The sequence below is a fragment of the Eurosta solidaginis genome, chromosome 4, assembly GCF_040869045.1.
Source record: "Eurosta solidaginis isolate ZX-2024a chromosome 4, ASM4086904v1, whole genome shotgun sequence".
Lineage (NCBI taxonomy): Eukaryota > Metazoa > Arthropoda > Insecta > Diptera > Tephritidae > Eurosta > Eurosta solidaginis.
The window spans coordinates 253,023,050-253,040,299 of record NC_090322.1 but is presented as its reverse complement, the minus strand read 5'-3'; the positions used below and the strand labels follow the sequence as shown (position 1 = coordinate 253,040,299).

At 37.8% G+C, this 17,250-nt stretch overlaps 1 protein-coding gene across 2 annotated transcripts in view; it reads left to right on the top strand.

The window, feature by feature from the left end:
- LOC137251338 (tRNA dimethylallyltransferase) overlaps positions 1-17,250 on the top strand; it is a 689,017-nt gene that overhangs the window by 658,844 nt on the left and 12,923 nt on the right. The gene's annotated exons all lie outside the window — the stretch shown is intronic.

Genomic DNA, 17,250 nt, shown 5'->3' with positions numbered 1-17,250 from the left:
CATGTAGTTTATATTTAAAAACCGGTGGAAATAGTCTTCAACTGAAATGAGCTCACGCAGTTGTTTATCGTTCTTATTTGTAATTCTAGGCAGCATTTTGAGTTATCCGAATTCGGAATGTCATATGGAAGGTGGCATAGATTCGGATATAGACACAAGTCCGTATTTAGTATCAATACGTGATGGTGCCAGAAATGATTGCGTTGGCTCAATAATCACTTCGCAGAAGGTGGTTACAGCTGCAAGTTGTATGGATAATCCAATTTTGGAAGATTACTCTGTTTTAGCTGGCGTAACGAATTTATGTAATAAAAGACAAGGACAAGTTCGCAAAGTGAAGGATGTAGCCTTTCCACGTGAGTTTATACACGGTACAGAACATTTGAATATTGCTGTGGTGACAGTGAATGAAGACTTCGACCTGAGATATCCCCGTGTACAAAAAATAGAACTTTGCAGTTGCTCATTTGACACGAGAAGAGAAATACGAGTTTTTGGATGGGGTCAGGCATTTGCAGACGAGCTTTCGAGTCCACACCTATCTAATGTCTTTACTTCATTTAAATATATTGATTGTAAGAACCGTTATAACCTGCAAGGAGAATCTTTCACACCATCAATGATTTGTGCTGCTCATGATACAGGTGATCCGTGCTGGGTAGATCGTGGAACACCGGGCGTTATAAATGAAAAACTTTGTGCGGTGGTATCACATAATCTTGACTGCGATGACCCATTTTTACCGACTGCTTTTACAAATGTCAATAATAATGAAGTTCTATTATTTTTAAATGAACATATTCCGTCTTAATTGCAGGGTTTTGTTATATATCGACTACTGAGTGGAAAATCCCCCTAACTCGGCTGAACGCCCCATTTCAGAACTTTTCATGCAGCTCACGTCAAAGCATATAGAAATTATTCTAAGATAGAGCTTTTTCGAAACGGCAGTTGAGATATGGTGATATTCTAATCAGCAGTCGAAATGGCGATATTTTTTTGTGTGTTATCTTGAAATAAATGTTTATAATTGCAATTTAAAAAAAATATGTTTGATTGTATGAAATGAAAGTGTGACACATGCAAATGCCTTAGGTTGTGAGATGAAACTTTATGCTTAGCTTTAAAGTTCCCTCTTTATTGAATAGAACATGAGATAAAAAGAAAATTGCTGAATAAGTACTTTATGTCCCCGGCAAACTCCGCATAAAACAGCTGATGACATCAACCTTATGGAAATCAATGTATTATGTTATTTATGCCATAGCATAACGCCTTAGTGATAACCGTACCGTAGCTAAGCAATTTGTTTTTGGTTGAAGTACATAGCTGAGCCTATCCTGGCAGTTCACCAATAAATAATTAAATTTGAAATAGGGACAAATATCAAAAGATGATTGGACTATTTGCTGCTTTTAAAATTTGTTTATGAAGAGAAAAACTTTGAAAAGCTGGAGCAGTATCGTTCCATACGATCACTGTAGCAGGTTGTATATACTCGAGCGACTCGGGATTTTTACAGATCCAGGGCTGTCATTTCATTGTAACCCCATTTAACACTATGAAACTGGTAGCAAATTGTTAATCTAATAAGTTATCGTGTTGTGGTGACTAGTTCACCATATTATTTGTTCGATTTACCATTTTTGAGCTATTATTATTCAGAAAAAACTTTTCGATTCGATGTAGAACAAAATAGGGATCCTGATATAGTTCAAAGAATACATACAAGTTTCAAAAAAACATACGGGCAGTGAACGTCTGGGATGTCAGTGACCAAGAACTGTCAACCTCCTAATCCAGGGTGTTATACGGACCGTGCCTATTGGATGATTTGAAGCCAGGAGGTACTTCGGCTGTATTTGAACGGGGCCTTCTCGGGAAGTAATGACGGCCTTACCACAGCAAAGGGTGTTATTGCACTGAAAGAACTGGTGCTAGTAAAATCAACAAATCGGTTCTGTTGTTCTTGACTTAACGGAGATTCGGTGAAATTGATCGAATTACGGTTAATTCGACCGAGTTCTTTGTCAACCGAACAAATTAGTTTAGTCATTTCAACAGAAGAGAAACTGTCGCTCTTAAGTTAACAAAATTCTGTAAAATTGACAGATTCCTGGTCAATCTAACTGATCTTTCTGTTAACACAACTGATCTCACTGGTCATTTCAACAGCGATCAACAGTAAATACATGAGCAAATTTCAAAGAGAATTTTACGCTCACTACGCTCTCTACTTTGTACTTATGACGATGGTGCCACTTGTTTTGAAAGAAATACCAAAATAAGAAAACCATCAAATCGAAAAAACACACAAAATGGGAAAACAACAAAAAACTAGTTGGTCAGTTATCAATACAAAACTAAAAACCCTTTTTTGGATTTACTGTGCAAAAAAATATGAGATACCGCGACACCTATTTATCGGGTACAATATGCAACCTCTCCTCCAAGCGAAATGCAAAATTGCGCCTTCTTGTTGCAACAGTTTTGTTTGAACGAACAGGATTTTTCCAATGTTAGTTACATTTTGTTCAAGCTTTTACTAATCTTCACTCACGCGAACGAATCTTAAGATAATAGAAAACATCCTTTTTAATCGTTTAAACTTAAAGTGTTACGAAAATTAAACTTCCCGAGTTACATGTAAAGTTACTCCAGTGGTGAATTACCGTCCTGCGATTGATTCTTTACTTTTCTATAACTTACAAGTTTTCTATTTAAAATGTTATGTCAAACTTTTATACTATAAGTTTTGTTCTTACCAATCAAGTGTGGCAACTACATGCGAGAGAAGAAATGGAGAATGAGCTAAGCTGCAACTAAAAGAATTGAGAATCAGTTTTGTGGCTACTATTTTCATTTCTATTTGCAAAGCGAAGTTCAAAACTATAAATTAAATAAATTATAAAATATAAAATTTTGTAAAAGTGCGTTTAATAAAACAAAATAATAAAGTGTATAATGTTTAATGTGTGCCAGCATATTTGATGTAAGCTCAATTGACGTTTGGTTAGTAAGTGCCACCGTGGTGTGATGGTAGCGTGCTCCGCCTGCCACACCGTATCCCCTGGGTTCGCACCCCGGGCAAAGCAACATCAAAATTTTATAAATAAGGTATTTCAATTAGAAGATAATTTGTCTAAGCGGGGTCGCCCCTCGGCAATGTTTGGCAAGCGCTCCGAGTGTATTTCTGCCATGAAAAGCTCTCAGTGAAAACTCATCTGCCTCGCAGATGCCGTTCGGAGTCGGCATAAAACATATAGGTCCCGTCCGGCCAATTTGTAGGGAATATTAAGAGGAGCACGACGCAAATTGGAAAAGAAGCTCGGCCTTAGATCTCTTCGGAGGTTATAGCGCCTTACATTTATTTATATGGCCACGTAGATACTTTCATACAAAGCTGTCGCAGCAACTTTTTTTGTTCATTTGACTAATAAAACGTTCAATTACGAATCAACGATTTGTGCGCAGTTGATTCAACATATTGTTGCGATGGATAAAAATTAACAGAAATCTCGGTTGAATTGACCCGTATTTCGGTTGATTTTACCAGTCTTATTCAACCATTAAAACGAACATAACAACTTCAAGTGCATTAACAACATACATATAAACATCTGTATGAAGAGTATGTGTATACTGTATAGGCTTTAGACATTATCAAATAAAAAAATATAATTAAATAATAGTGGGACTCTCACCTAGTTTTTAATTCTGAAGTTAGCAGTCGGTAGTTTTTAGGCGGTTTTTTAATAGACTATTTGAGTAAGTATCAAAGAACTAGTCTTAAAAGTTTGAACATTGTTTTACTACAAAAACCTTAACAGCTGAAATTGATAATCAAATGCGAACTACCTACCAAGAACTTTAACAAACCATGCGTGGATACAACTAAAGTTAATTTACAGTCTCCAAATATTCCATTTTTTATAACACATAGTTCAAACATATAATAATACTACTAAGAAATCTAAAAATAACAAATTACCTCAATGGTATCCAACGAATACCAATAGACCGAATCTAATGAAATAGACTTGTGCATTAAAACAACTTATTTTTTAAATCTTACAACTTACATCCGTGACATCGAAGGCATCCATCGGATACTGCAATCGACGGCTGATTGGAATATCGCTCGTATCTCGGCTGTCAGTTCGAGAACGCCCTATCTGAAAATGTTTTTCAAAAACACCATATTTCAGTTTTTCTTTTGAAAACGACCTATCTCAGAACTCGTTTGAAGAACGCCCAAAATGTTTTTCATAAACGTCCCAGCTTATGTCACAAATTTATTAAATTTAAGTTGAGTTAGAGCGTTTTTGAAACAAGTTCTGAAATAGGGCATTATTCCAAAACTTTCTGGGATAGGGCGTTTTCGAAACGGCGGCAGAGATACGGCGATATTCCACTCAGCAGTCGAAAAATCAGATTATTATAAAGTTTTTGACACGAATTTCCCATCAATAAAGTTAAATTTTACATAAAATTGTATATGTTCTTTCGAAGGTACGTAAGTATTATAAAAATCACACATTTCTTTGTTGAAGATTCGAAAAACTTATACAGAGTGTGCTTTACGTTTAATTTTCAACATACTTAAAAACCTTAATTTTTGGTCATTTGGGCAGGCAAATAAAAAAGTTGTAGATTTAAAAAAAAAAATGGTAGGAGTGGTAGATCCGGATTTAAGCCTAAATAGTGGTAGATCTACCACTATAGTGGTAGAGTGACAACACTGCGCAGCAACATCGATTGTGTGCGTCGCTCGCAATGTTGACGAATGTTATTAGCAAGCAACAAGCAAAGATCGTTTGTTAATTTTTTCAATGCGCACAAGCGAAAAATATTTAATGTTGACCAACCCTTTTGCGCAAATACAGTGTATTTAATTGTATAAACCTTTTGCTTCGCATTTTGCGCATTAAAAATATAATAACAAACGATCTTGTCTTGTTGCTTGCATAAGCGAATGAACTAAGCAAACCGATGCATCAAGTGATGTGCGCAAGTGTAAATAATAATAAACAAGCCAAAAAAAGTTATGTCAGTATTACTGCCTCTCAGCATACCCTACAGCCTGCTGTTTCACCTGTACGATCTGATTTGGAATCATTAAATAAAGGTAGCATGCCTGATTTGAATACTGCTTTTAAACTTCATGTAAGAAACTTAGCCCACCGCTATTCATCGGCTCTAATACCAGTAGTGAGCTAAGTGTAGTTTCTAGAATGAAATGGCTACACTTATCATCGTTTTCTTCTAATGATTCTACTGCCGACATCTTATCGTACGTGTCCACACAAGCTAGTATTGATAAAAAATACCTGGCTTGCTTCTGTTTGGTAAATAAATAATAGTTTAAAAAAAAACTAAAGAAGCACGCTTTTATAGCTAACCGAACTAAAAATTAGAAAATAATTTTCAATTAAAAAGAGTTTATATAACAGTAGTAGAAGGTCAAATAATCACCTCAAAATAAAATTATAATAAAATTTAAGTTATTAACAGAATAATTTAATTCAGACTAAAAAGCGTGGGGTGCGTTTGACTAAATTTCATATATTTCCTCTCAGATAGTTGCCATTCAATATCAAGCACCCCACGCTTTTTACTGTGAATTAAATTATTCTGTTAATAACTTAAATTTTATTATAATTTTATTTTGAAGTCATTAACTATAAATTATTGTTTGACCTTCTACTACTGTTATATAAACTCTTTTTAATTGAAAATTATTTTCTAATTTTTAGTTCGGTTAGCTATAAAAGCGTGTTTTTTTAGTTTTTTTAAACTATTATTTATTTTTAATTTTTTAGTTCAAGTAATTACAAAAGTTTTTGTCGAGAGTGATGAAACCTCGAAACGCCAGCGGTCCATGGAAGAATCCTACGCCACGGCACCGGAAAAGACCAAGACGCAGGGAGGCTGGACGCGGTCTTTCGCCGAAATTGCCAAGGGTCGGCAGATCATTGGCATTATAGACGAGAGCAGCGAAGATGGCAGGATCCCGAAACAACAGTGGAAGTGGATCGAGGCCGCGCTCGCTACGGTTGCCGTTAAGGTTAATAAAGACAACCCTGGTCCACCGCCATCTTACACCGATGCAGGGTAGTTCCAGGGCAATGCCAAGCTAATTGGCTGTGACGACGCCAGGTCGGTAAACCTCTATAGGACCGCCGTTACGCTGATAGGGGTGGTATATCCGGGCGCGCGCCTCAAGGAAGTGGAGGCGCGTGATATCCCCTCACGACCAAGGGCTAGAGCCTGCGTTCCATTGACGCCAACGGACCCAGCTGACATCCTGGAGCTGCTCCAGGAGTACAACCCACCACAGGTTTGGAAGTCAACCCGGATAAAACCGAGCTTGCCTCTTCACGAAGAGGTACAAAGTACCAAATCTTACACCGCCAAGAATTGGGGGTACGTTGTTAGCGTTTAGCGATCAAGTCAAGTATTTGGGAGTCATTCTGGATAGGAAGCTATTATGGAGTGACCATATAGTGGAGCGATCCAAGAAGGCAGCAGCAGGCTGTTTACCTGCAAGAGGACAATTGGAATCTCCTGGGGATTCTCCCCTAAGTTGACCTACTGGATTTACACAGCCATTGAGCGCCCGATTCTTCTTTATGGTGCCTTGGTCTGGTGGCCTGCCCTAGCTAAAAGTACGTATCTTAAATGCTTCAAAAGGTGCAACGGATTTCGGAGCTCTGCATTATCGGGGCTCTCGGCTCCACTTAGATTCCGTTACATACATACATGGATACATAGATAGATACAGGCCAAGCTAATAAAAGCGTGTTAAAAAGGGCTCCAGTATGCTCTTTCTTAGATGTGCCATGCATCCACTTCTATCATTAATAGAGGAATGCGTTTTTCGCATTATGTGCAAGGTTTAAAATCTATGGCCATTTGGGGTGGTCATAAGTTCAATTGACCTTATGTCCGTTAACCTTATGTCAACCCACCATCACATTATTGCATTGTCATCGAGCCTTGATACGTGTGCAAGGTTTCAATCAAACTTATGGCCATTCAAAGTGGTAATAAGGCCAATTGACCTTATGGCCGTTGACCTTATGTTACCACACCATCACATTAATGCATTCTCATCGACCCTTGATACGTGTGCAAAGTTTCAATCAAACTTATGGCCATTCAAAGTGGTAATAAGGCCAATTGACTTTATGGCCGTTGACCTTATGTCACCACACCACCACATTAATGCATTTTCATCGGTCCTTGATACGTATGCAAAGTTTCAAATTAATCAGACTTCTAGAAACCGGTGAAAATTAAGCTCAAAGATTCCGCTACATACAGGCCAAGCTAATAAAAGCGTGTTAAAAAGGATACCCAAGTCTCAAATCTGCGGAAAATCAACTTTAAATTAGGTGTATCTGAGGGTTTATACGATAAAGTTTTAAATCCATGTATCTGGCCAGTGAATGTTAAGATTCGCCCTTTTGTAAATATCGCCGCGCCTCAGCCAGTTCACACTTAAATGCTGACAATAAGTTGGTTGCGAAGAATATCCAAATCTAATTCCAGAATGTCTCCGGCATCAGGACAAAATCTAAAGACATTTTTAATTTGAGTGCTCACTTGGAATATGATGTTTTTGTACTTGTTGAGACCTGGCTGAACTCTGACTTTTACGATAATGAATACTTTGATTCCAATCTTTATAATGTCTTCCGCAAGGATCGAGACCCTAAAAAAACTGGTCTGTTAAGAGGTGGCGGCATTTTGATTGCTGTCAGTAGGAGGTATCGAGCCTCCATTGTTCCATTGGATAATGGGGATTCTCTTCTTGATCAGCTTTGTATCAGTGTACGTGGTGCGTCTGATCTCATAATCTGTGCTTCCTACAAGCGCTGACGCCATCTATAAAATGCACGTGGACAACATTGTAGGCTTAGGTTCTAAGAATTCTAATTGTAATTTCTGCATTCTGGGTGATTTTAATTTAAGTAATTTAGAGTCGATTTCCTGTGATAACAACTTTGCATTCTTTCCAAAAACTGTTATGTATTATTTTTCCAGAGTCTTACGTAGTCGACAACATGGCAAGCTTAGATCTTGCTCAGGTTAACCATTTTTTCAATAGTCTTTCTAGATATCTTGATCTTATTTTCGTTAATGATAATATAAATTTTTCTATAACCGAATGTCTGGATCCTGTTTCTAAGACTACCATTCATCATATTCCTCTTATTATACTTATTGAGTTCTATAAATTTAGAGTAGTTTCGCTTAAAAGTGTTTGTTCAAGTTTCAATTTCAAACGTGGAAACTTGCATAATGTTAATTTGGATATAGCTGCCTTAGATTGGGACCCCTTACTTGCTAATATCAATGCTGAGGAATGCTTTGAAGTATTTAGAAATAGAATTCAAACATTCTGTTCAAAACATGTTCCAGTTTTTGGGAAGAAATGCCTTAGGATACCGTGCTATACATCGAAATTAAAGAGGTTAAAGAATCTAAGAAACAAATTTTACAAAAAGTACAAGTCTCTGTTTCTTATAAAGAAAAATTTCACCGCTATCGCAAAGAGTTTAAATCCCTAAATAAGGACTTATACCGATATTATGTTCATAATTTTGAATCTGACATCAATCAAAATCCAAAGTCTTTTTGGGGTTTTGTTAAATCCAAAAGAATGTGTTCTAGCATACCATCCGATGTGTTCTACAATGGAACCAGTGCATCCTCCCGACAAGAGGCTGGTAATCTTTTTGCTGACCTTTTCAGCTCTAATTTCGAGTCGTCGTCTGAGCCGTTCGATGACAACTATTTCCCAGATACCGATTCACCAATTAATTTTGGATCACTTTCCTTATCGCTTGATGATGTGCTCGATGGTATTCTACATATTAAGTCGTCTACGAGTTCGGATGTTAATGGTTTCTCATCTTACCTTTTCAAAAACTGCACTGCTGTTGCTTATTATCTTATGATAATTTTTAATAAATCACTTCATTCGGGTGTTTTTGTTGATGCCAGGAAATTTACCTCTATCACGCCTGTTTTCAAAAAAGGTAATAAAAATGATATTGCCAACTACATGCCAATTTCAAAATTGTCAACCGTATCAAAATTGTTTGAATATATTGTCAAGTAAAAGATGTTTTTTTCCATCAAGAGATATATTTCTATCAACCAACATGGCTTCATATCTGGTCGATCCACGGTTACCAACCTTGCCGTGTTTTCCGAATTCTGTACAGCTGCTTTTAATGATCACCTGCAAATTGACACTATTTATACTGACTTTTCTAAGGCGTCACACACTGTTAGTTGAAAAGTTGGCGCATCTGGGCTTTAACTCTACTTTTCTATCTTGGATAAAATCGAACCTTCCTTCTCGGCACTGCATTGTAGTTGTTGACAATTTATCATCTTATAACTTTATTGCCTCCTCTGGTGTGCCTCAAGATAGCATTCTGGGACCCTTACTCTTTATCATTTTTATTATACTCAGTTGAGCAGAGCTCACAGAGTATATTAAGTTTGATTGGATAACGGTTGGTTGTACATATATAAAGGAATCGAGATAGATATAGACTTCCATATATCAAAATAATCAGGATCGAAAAAAAATTTGATTGAGCCATGTCCGTCCGTCCGTCCGTCCGTCCGTCCGTCCGTCCGTCCGTTAACACGATAACTTGAGTAAATTTTGAGGTATCTTAATGAAATTTGGTATGTAGATTCCTGGGCACTCATCTCAGATCGCTATTTAAAATGAACGATATCGGACTATAACCACGCCCACTTTTTCGATATCGAAAATTTCGAAAAACCGAAAAAATGCGATAATTCATTGCCAAAGGCGGTTAAAGCGATGAAACTTGGCAGACGGGTTGTCGTTATGACGCAGAATAGAAAATTAGTAAGATTTTGGACAATGGGCGTGGCACCGCCCACTTTTACAAGAAGGTAATTTAAAAGTTTTGCAAGCTGTCATTTGGCAGTCGTTGAAGATATCATGATGAAATTTGGCAGGAACGCTACTACTATTACTATATATGTGCTAAATAAACATTAGCAAAATTGGATGAAGAACACGCCCACTTTTTAAAAAAAAATTTTTTTAAATTCAAATTTTAACAATAAATTTAATATCTTTACTGTATATAAGTAAATTAAGTCAAAATTCAACTCCTATAATGATATGATGCAACAAAATACAAAAATAAAAGAAAATTTCAAAATGGGCGTGGCTCCGCCCATTTTCATTTAGTTTGTCTAGAATACTTTTAATGCCATAAGTCGAACAAAAATTTACCAATCCTTCTCAAATTGGGTAGGGACATAGATTCTATGACGGTAACTGTTCTCTGTGAAAATAGGCGAAATCAGTTGAAGCCACGCCCAGTTTTTATACACAGTCCACCGTCTGTCCTTCCGCTCGGCCGTTAACACAATAACTTGAGCAAAAACCGATATATCTTTACTAAACTTAGCACACCTACTTATCTGAACTCACTTTATCTTGGTATAAAAAATGGCCGAAATCCGACCATAACCACGCCCACTTTATCGATATCGAAAATTACGAAAAATGAAAAAAATGTTATAATTCTATACCAAATACGAAAAAAGGGATGAAACATGGTAACTGGATTGGTTTATTGACGCAAAATATAACTTTGGAAAAAACTTTGTAAAATGGGTGTGACACCTACCATATTAAGTAGAAGAAAATGAAAAAGTTCTACAAGGCGAAATCAACAGCCCTTGGAATCTTGGCAGGAATACTGTTAGTGTTATTGCATATATAAATAAATTAGCAGTACCCGACAGATGATTTTCTGGATCACTTGGTCCACATTTTGGTCGATATCGCGAGAACACCTTCACATATACAAAGGCCACTCGCTTTTAAAACCCTCATTAATACCTTTAATTTGATATCCATATCGTACAAACACATTCTAGAGTCACCCCTGGCCCACCCTAATGGCGATATCTCGAAAAGGCGTCCACCTATAGACCTAATGCCCACTCCCTCTTAAAATGCCCAGTAACACCTTTCGTTGATACCCATATCGTATAAACATTCTAGAGTCACCCCTGGCCCACCCTAATGGCGATATCTCGAAAAGACCTAATGCCCACTCCCTCTTAAAATGCTCAGTAACACCTTTCGTTTGATACCCATATCGTACAAACATTCTAGAGTCACCCTTGGTCCACCTTTATGGCGATATCTCGAAAAGGGTTCCACCTATAGAACTAAGGATTACTCCCTTTTAAAATACTCATTACCACCTTTCATTTGATACCCATATCGTACAAACACATTCTAGAGTCACCCTGGCCCACCCTAATGGCGATATCTCGAAAAGGCGTCCACCTATAGACCTAATGCCCACTCCCTCTTAAAATGCTCAGTAACACCTTTCGTTTGATACCCATATCGTACAAACATTCTAGAGTCACCCTTGGTCCACCTTTATGGCGATATCTCGAAAAGGCGTCCACATATAGAACTAAGGATAACTCCCTTTTAAAATACTCATTACCACCTTTCATTTGATACCCATATCGTACAAACACATTCTAGAGTCACCCCTGGCCCACCCTAATGGCGATATCTCGAAAAGGCGTCCACCTATAGACCTAATGCCCACTCCCTCTTAAAATGCTCAGTAACACCTTTCGTTTGATACCCATATCGTACAAACACATTCTAGAGTCACCCCTGGCCCACCCTAATGGCGATATCTCGAAAAGACGTCCACCTATAGACCTAATGCCCACTCCCTCTTAAAATGCTCAGTAACACCTTTCGTTTGATACCCATATCGTACAAACACATTCTAGAGTCACCCCTGGCCCACCCTAATGACGATATCTCGAAAAGGCGTCCACTTATAGACCTAATGCCCACTCCCTCTTAAAATTCTCTGTAACACCTTTCGTTTGATACACATATCGTACAAACATTCTAGAGTCACCCTTGGTCCACCTTTATGGCGATATCTCGAAAAGGCGTCCACCTATAGAACTAAGGATTACTCCCTTTTAAAATACTCATTACCATCTTTCATTTGATACCCATATCATACAAACACAGTCTAGAGTCACCCCTGGCCCACCCTAATGGCGACATTTCGAAAAGGCGTCCACCTATAGACCTATTGCCCACTCCCTCTTAAAATGCTCAGTAACACTTTTCGTTTGATACCCATATCGTACAAACATTCTAGAGTCACCCCTGGCCCACCCTAATGGCAATATCTCGAAAAGGCGTCCACCTATAGACCTAATGCCCACTCCCTCTTAAAATGCTCAGTAACACCTTTCATTTGATTTCCATATCGTACAGGCACATTCTAGAGACACCCCTGGTCCACCTTTATGGCGATATCTCGAAACGGCGTCCACCTATGGAACTAAGGATCACTGCTTTTCAAAATACTCATTAACAGCTTTCATTTGATACCCATATCGTACAAACATATTCTAGAGTCACCCCTGGTCCACCTTTATGGCGATTTCTCGAAAAGGCGTTCACCTATAGAACTAAAGCCAATTTCCTTTTAAAATACTCATTACCAACTTTCATTTGATACCCATATCGTACAAACACATTCTAGAGTCACCCCTGGTCCACCTTAATGGCGATATCTCGAAAAGGCGTCCACCGATAGACCTAAGGCCCACTCCCTCTTAAAATGCTCAGTAACACCTTTCATTTGATACCCATATCGTACAAACAAATTCTAGAGTCAGCCCTGGTCCACCTTTATGGCGATATCCCTAAATGGCATCCATCCATAGAACTATGGCCTACTCTCTCTTAAAATACTCTTTAATACCTTCCATTTGATACACATGTCATACAACCACATTCCAGGGTTACCCTAGGTTCATTTTCCTACATGGTGATTTTCCTTATTTTGTCTCCATAGCTCTCAACTGAGTATGTAATGTTCGGTTACACCCGAACTTAGCCTTCCTTACTTTTTAATGATATTTGTGAGTGTTTTACCTTCTCCAATTTTCTGCTATACGCTGACGATCTTAAAATTTATTCCTCTGTTCGTTCTCTGTCTGATTCATCTAAAATTCAGGATGATTTAGACAACGTTGTTTTATGGTGTGAAAAAAATCGACTTCTTCTTAATGTTAGTAAATGTTTCCATGTGTCGTTTGCGAAGTCTCGTTCCTCTATTCCTACCTCCTATTCCATTGGCAACTCTAATCTATCCACCCTGAATGAAATATCCGACCTGGGTGTTATTTTCGATGCTAAGTTTTCATTCTTGAGCCATATAAATAGCACTATAGAAAAATCGTATGCTATGCTTGCTTTCATTCGTCGGTTTAGTTCGGACTTTAGTGATCCGTATACGCTGAAGCTCTTATACACGTCACTTGTTCGCTCCAAATTTGAATATGCGGTCTTCATTTGGAGACCATATTTTGATTGTCATATCAAACGACTTGAACGTGTTCAAAATGCTCTATGCTACTATGCTCTACGCTCATTAAATTTTATAGACCCACTTCCACCATATATTGCCAGATGCAAATTAATCAACCTGAAATCGTTAAACTCCAGAAGAACTATTCTCTCCCTCTCTACAGTGTTCGACATTATAAATGGTATAATAGATCGCCCTCTTTTACTTGAACGTATATTTTTCCATGTCCCGCAGCGTTGTCTTAGGAATAACGATCTTTTTTCCTTAAAACAAGTCAGAAGTACTCATGCTAGCAATGCACCTATCTATAGAGCTTTAAGTGAACTTATCACTCCATCGGGTTGTTTTACCTCTGATTTATTTAGCTCTAAAGCCAAATTTGTAGCTTTACTACATGTAAGTTTTGATTAATGTTGTAATTGTATAATCGTGTAATATTTATATTGATCACTTAACATTTATTATTTATACTAAGCACAAAAAAGAAAAAATCCAAAGTTTTGTCATTAGTCTATAAGCGCACTCTCGTCATGTATGACTACAAATAAATAAATTAATTAATTACTCCAGAAATATTTCTGCCGTTACTACTCAGCCACGGCTCTTGGACAAGGACTATATCCACTCCGCCTTTTTCAATGCAGAGCACCAAATTTGCGGAAGCCGCCTTAGAGTGCTGAAGATTGATTTGACGGATTATCATCAACACCACTCTTCTTCCGCACGTCATCCTTGGCGGATTCGCCCTCGGAGGCTCGGATATCCTCCTCCCCACCAAACAGACGATTTACACCTATGAACTATAAATACAAGACAAACGACAACAACAGATCAGAATGAAAATCTGATGATGACACAACGCCGAAACCGGTTTTTCTCGAAACCACATTTGCAAGGGATGAGGGAAAATCTTTCGAATATACAATGTAATACAGAGTGGTAAATATTATTTATTGGGGATAAATTAAAGTTTTCATAAAACAATCAATTCTCAACGAAATTGACCAGGAAATAATAAAACTTTCTTACTCCTATTAGATATGTAGCTTAGACTGGGTCGATTTATTAACCGATATCGCACCATCGATTTTTCGATAGGATTTGGGCTCAGGAAAAAAAGTTCCACTACGCATACCCAAAAAAATAATTTTTGAGCCTGCGAAAAAAATGGCGAAAGGGTAAATTTTTCAACCAAAACACAAACAATTTTTTTTTTCAAAAAACTGTTGTAAAAACGTTGGCGATAACAGTTTTTTGAAAAAAAAAAAAATATTTTGTGGGTTTTGGGGAGTGTTTTGGTTGAAAAATTTACCCTTTCGCCATTTTTTTTCGCCGGTTCGAAAATTATTTTTTTGGGTATGCGTAGTGGAACTTTTTTTCCTGAGCCCAAATCCTATCGAAAAATCGATGGCGCGATATCGGTTAACTTTCGTCCATACAAATCGACCCAGGTTAATGTAGCTATTGATACAGAAAATGACATAATAAGCATGGAATTTCAATAGGTTATTTAATAGGTTAGGTTAGGTTGAACTGGCCGGTTAATAAAGACCTCACGGAACGGAACAACGTTATAGAATGACTCCGTCCTCTTGGGAAATACTAGCAATTTTCTAGGACCCAGCTTCATTGCTGTCTCGAGATCTCGAGGCAACTCTGTCGCCCCTAATAGCTGGAGAATTAACCTGGCGGACGCAGGACGAACACAGAACGGGCTCAGCCGTTTTTTGCTGCAGCTCACACTTCCTGCACTTGACAGAAGGCAGTGTCCAGTCAGTATGCCCATCGTTATTAAATTTCAATAGATTTTTCTTGAATCAAACAAAATTTTATGAGTTATCTGAAACTTTACTGCCAGACCTTGAAAAAAAGACTATCAGGCAATTTATGTTCTAAACGTCTCAAAGTAATAGGTTAAGGCCAAATAGTTATATCTCACTCTTACCCATACTTTCACTCCCACTCTCATTTCCATTCCCAACTTCGCACCACACTCTTATATAACTCTTTTTAAAATTGTCAGACCTCTACCGTAGATATTTTATGGGTTATACACTATAAAAAATCCCATTTGTATAGGTGGTGCCCGTATTCCATTATCCCCTGTTTTTCTGGGGGTACTAGAGAATAACCTTATTTAATTTTTAACTAAGCTTCAGTGGTCTAGCATGAATACTTCCAGATATAAGACATATTAAATTTTTTTAATGCTGTTAGATACTAACTTCATATTGCTATACACCGGGTTTCAATGTTCCACAATGAGTGCTTCCAAAGCTATACGGTATAAAAGATTATATTTGTATGGGAGGCTTAACGTCTCCCTTTATATATCGAAATTATTTTTAACCTTTGATGATCTTTTTAAGGATTTTCAAATAGATATACATATTGTTTTAAACGAAAGGCTCACTTCGGCTTTGCTACGGGCTAGATAGATCGATGGATTGTTGTGAGGCTATGCAGTGTAACCTATAGGGCTATTGTGCATTCATTCTTTTCGCAACACTTCGTCCAGGCGAAGTTCGTTGAACAAATCTAAAATGGTTCTCGGCTTTAGACAGTGTATCTGCATACTTTCTAATTTTAGCAATCCAAGTATCCTAGTCTTCTACTCGCGACTGCATTGCATTCGAGAAGAATGTGTTCTGAAGTCCCCTGCTATTGCGGAGGCAATTAAACCATATAACTAGTTTGTGCATGTGGCTTTTCGGTCTGCAATGAGCTGTGAGTATATCTATACAAATTCTAAGCCTGCCATTTGAAAGATTAATCACAGCTTTATATCGCTTTGTGTTGTCTCTTCCTATTAGTGCCTTTCCCTGCCGCAGTCCTGGACTTTCACGCCATAGTGGTTGTCTGAGACATGGCTTCTCATGCCTAGGCTTTTCCATTACTTTGTGTGTCCCTATCGCCAAGATGAGCTCGAACTCTATTTTCCTTTCTACGACTTCCTTCTTAGCCAGACCGCCCGCTTTCTCGTTTCCATCCACCCCTCATTAGCCTTTAAACGATTCAATTTCTTCACGCAATGTTAATGATCTAATTTCAACTGAAGATGTTGTCTTCAGCGCGTTCTGACTAGCTTAGTATAACGATTATCTCATTAGTGTAGCCTCGCTGTAGGTTGATATCTGCACACCGTCTTATCGCGATGATCTTCGCCTGTATGTTCAGATATTTTTCGAGTGATATTGACATTTTGATTCTGGGGCCGAAGATTTCCACTCCGATGCCCTCTGGTGTGTTCCACCCATCGTTGTACCAAATGATAGTATTATCGTGGTGGAGCGCTTCTAGTACAGAAGTCTCCCTCTTATCTTTGTTCTATCTATTTGCTACGGGCTTATCTTTAAGCAGTTTTCGGCCAAAATATAGATCACCAAAAACGTTAATATTTTGGTACAATATGGATGGTCACTAGGGCGTTGGTTCCAAGAACACAATAATGTATCTAAGAACTGTGCTACCTATGAACTAGCAGGGAAGTTATTGAACCGACCCAATTAAACTACTTCAAAAATATAGAAAGCTTCAAATACTTCCTTCATAATTTCCTTTCTCTAGTCAAAACACATATCGAATGTCTGAACAAGCACGTTGGACAAACAAATGGGTACAAGTTCTTAGCTCTAGTTCACTCGGTGGCATCACAATAGGCTAGCCGTCCTACGTATGTGTGGTCTCTTTTCTTCTGTGATGCAGCTTATAACTCTAAGGTCAATTGAGATAGAATAACAAACCTCTTCCTTTTGAATCAAGACTTAATTATTTTTTAAGTGATTTTTTTTTATTAGTTCTAAAA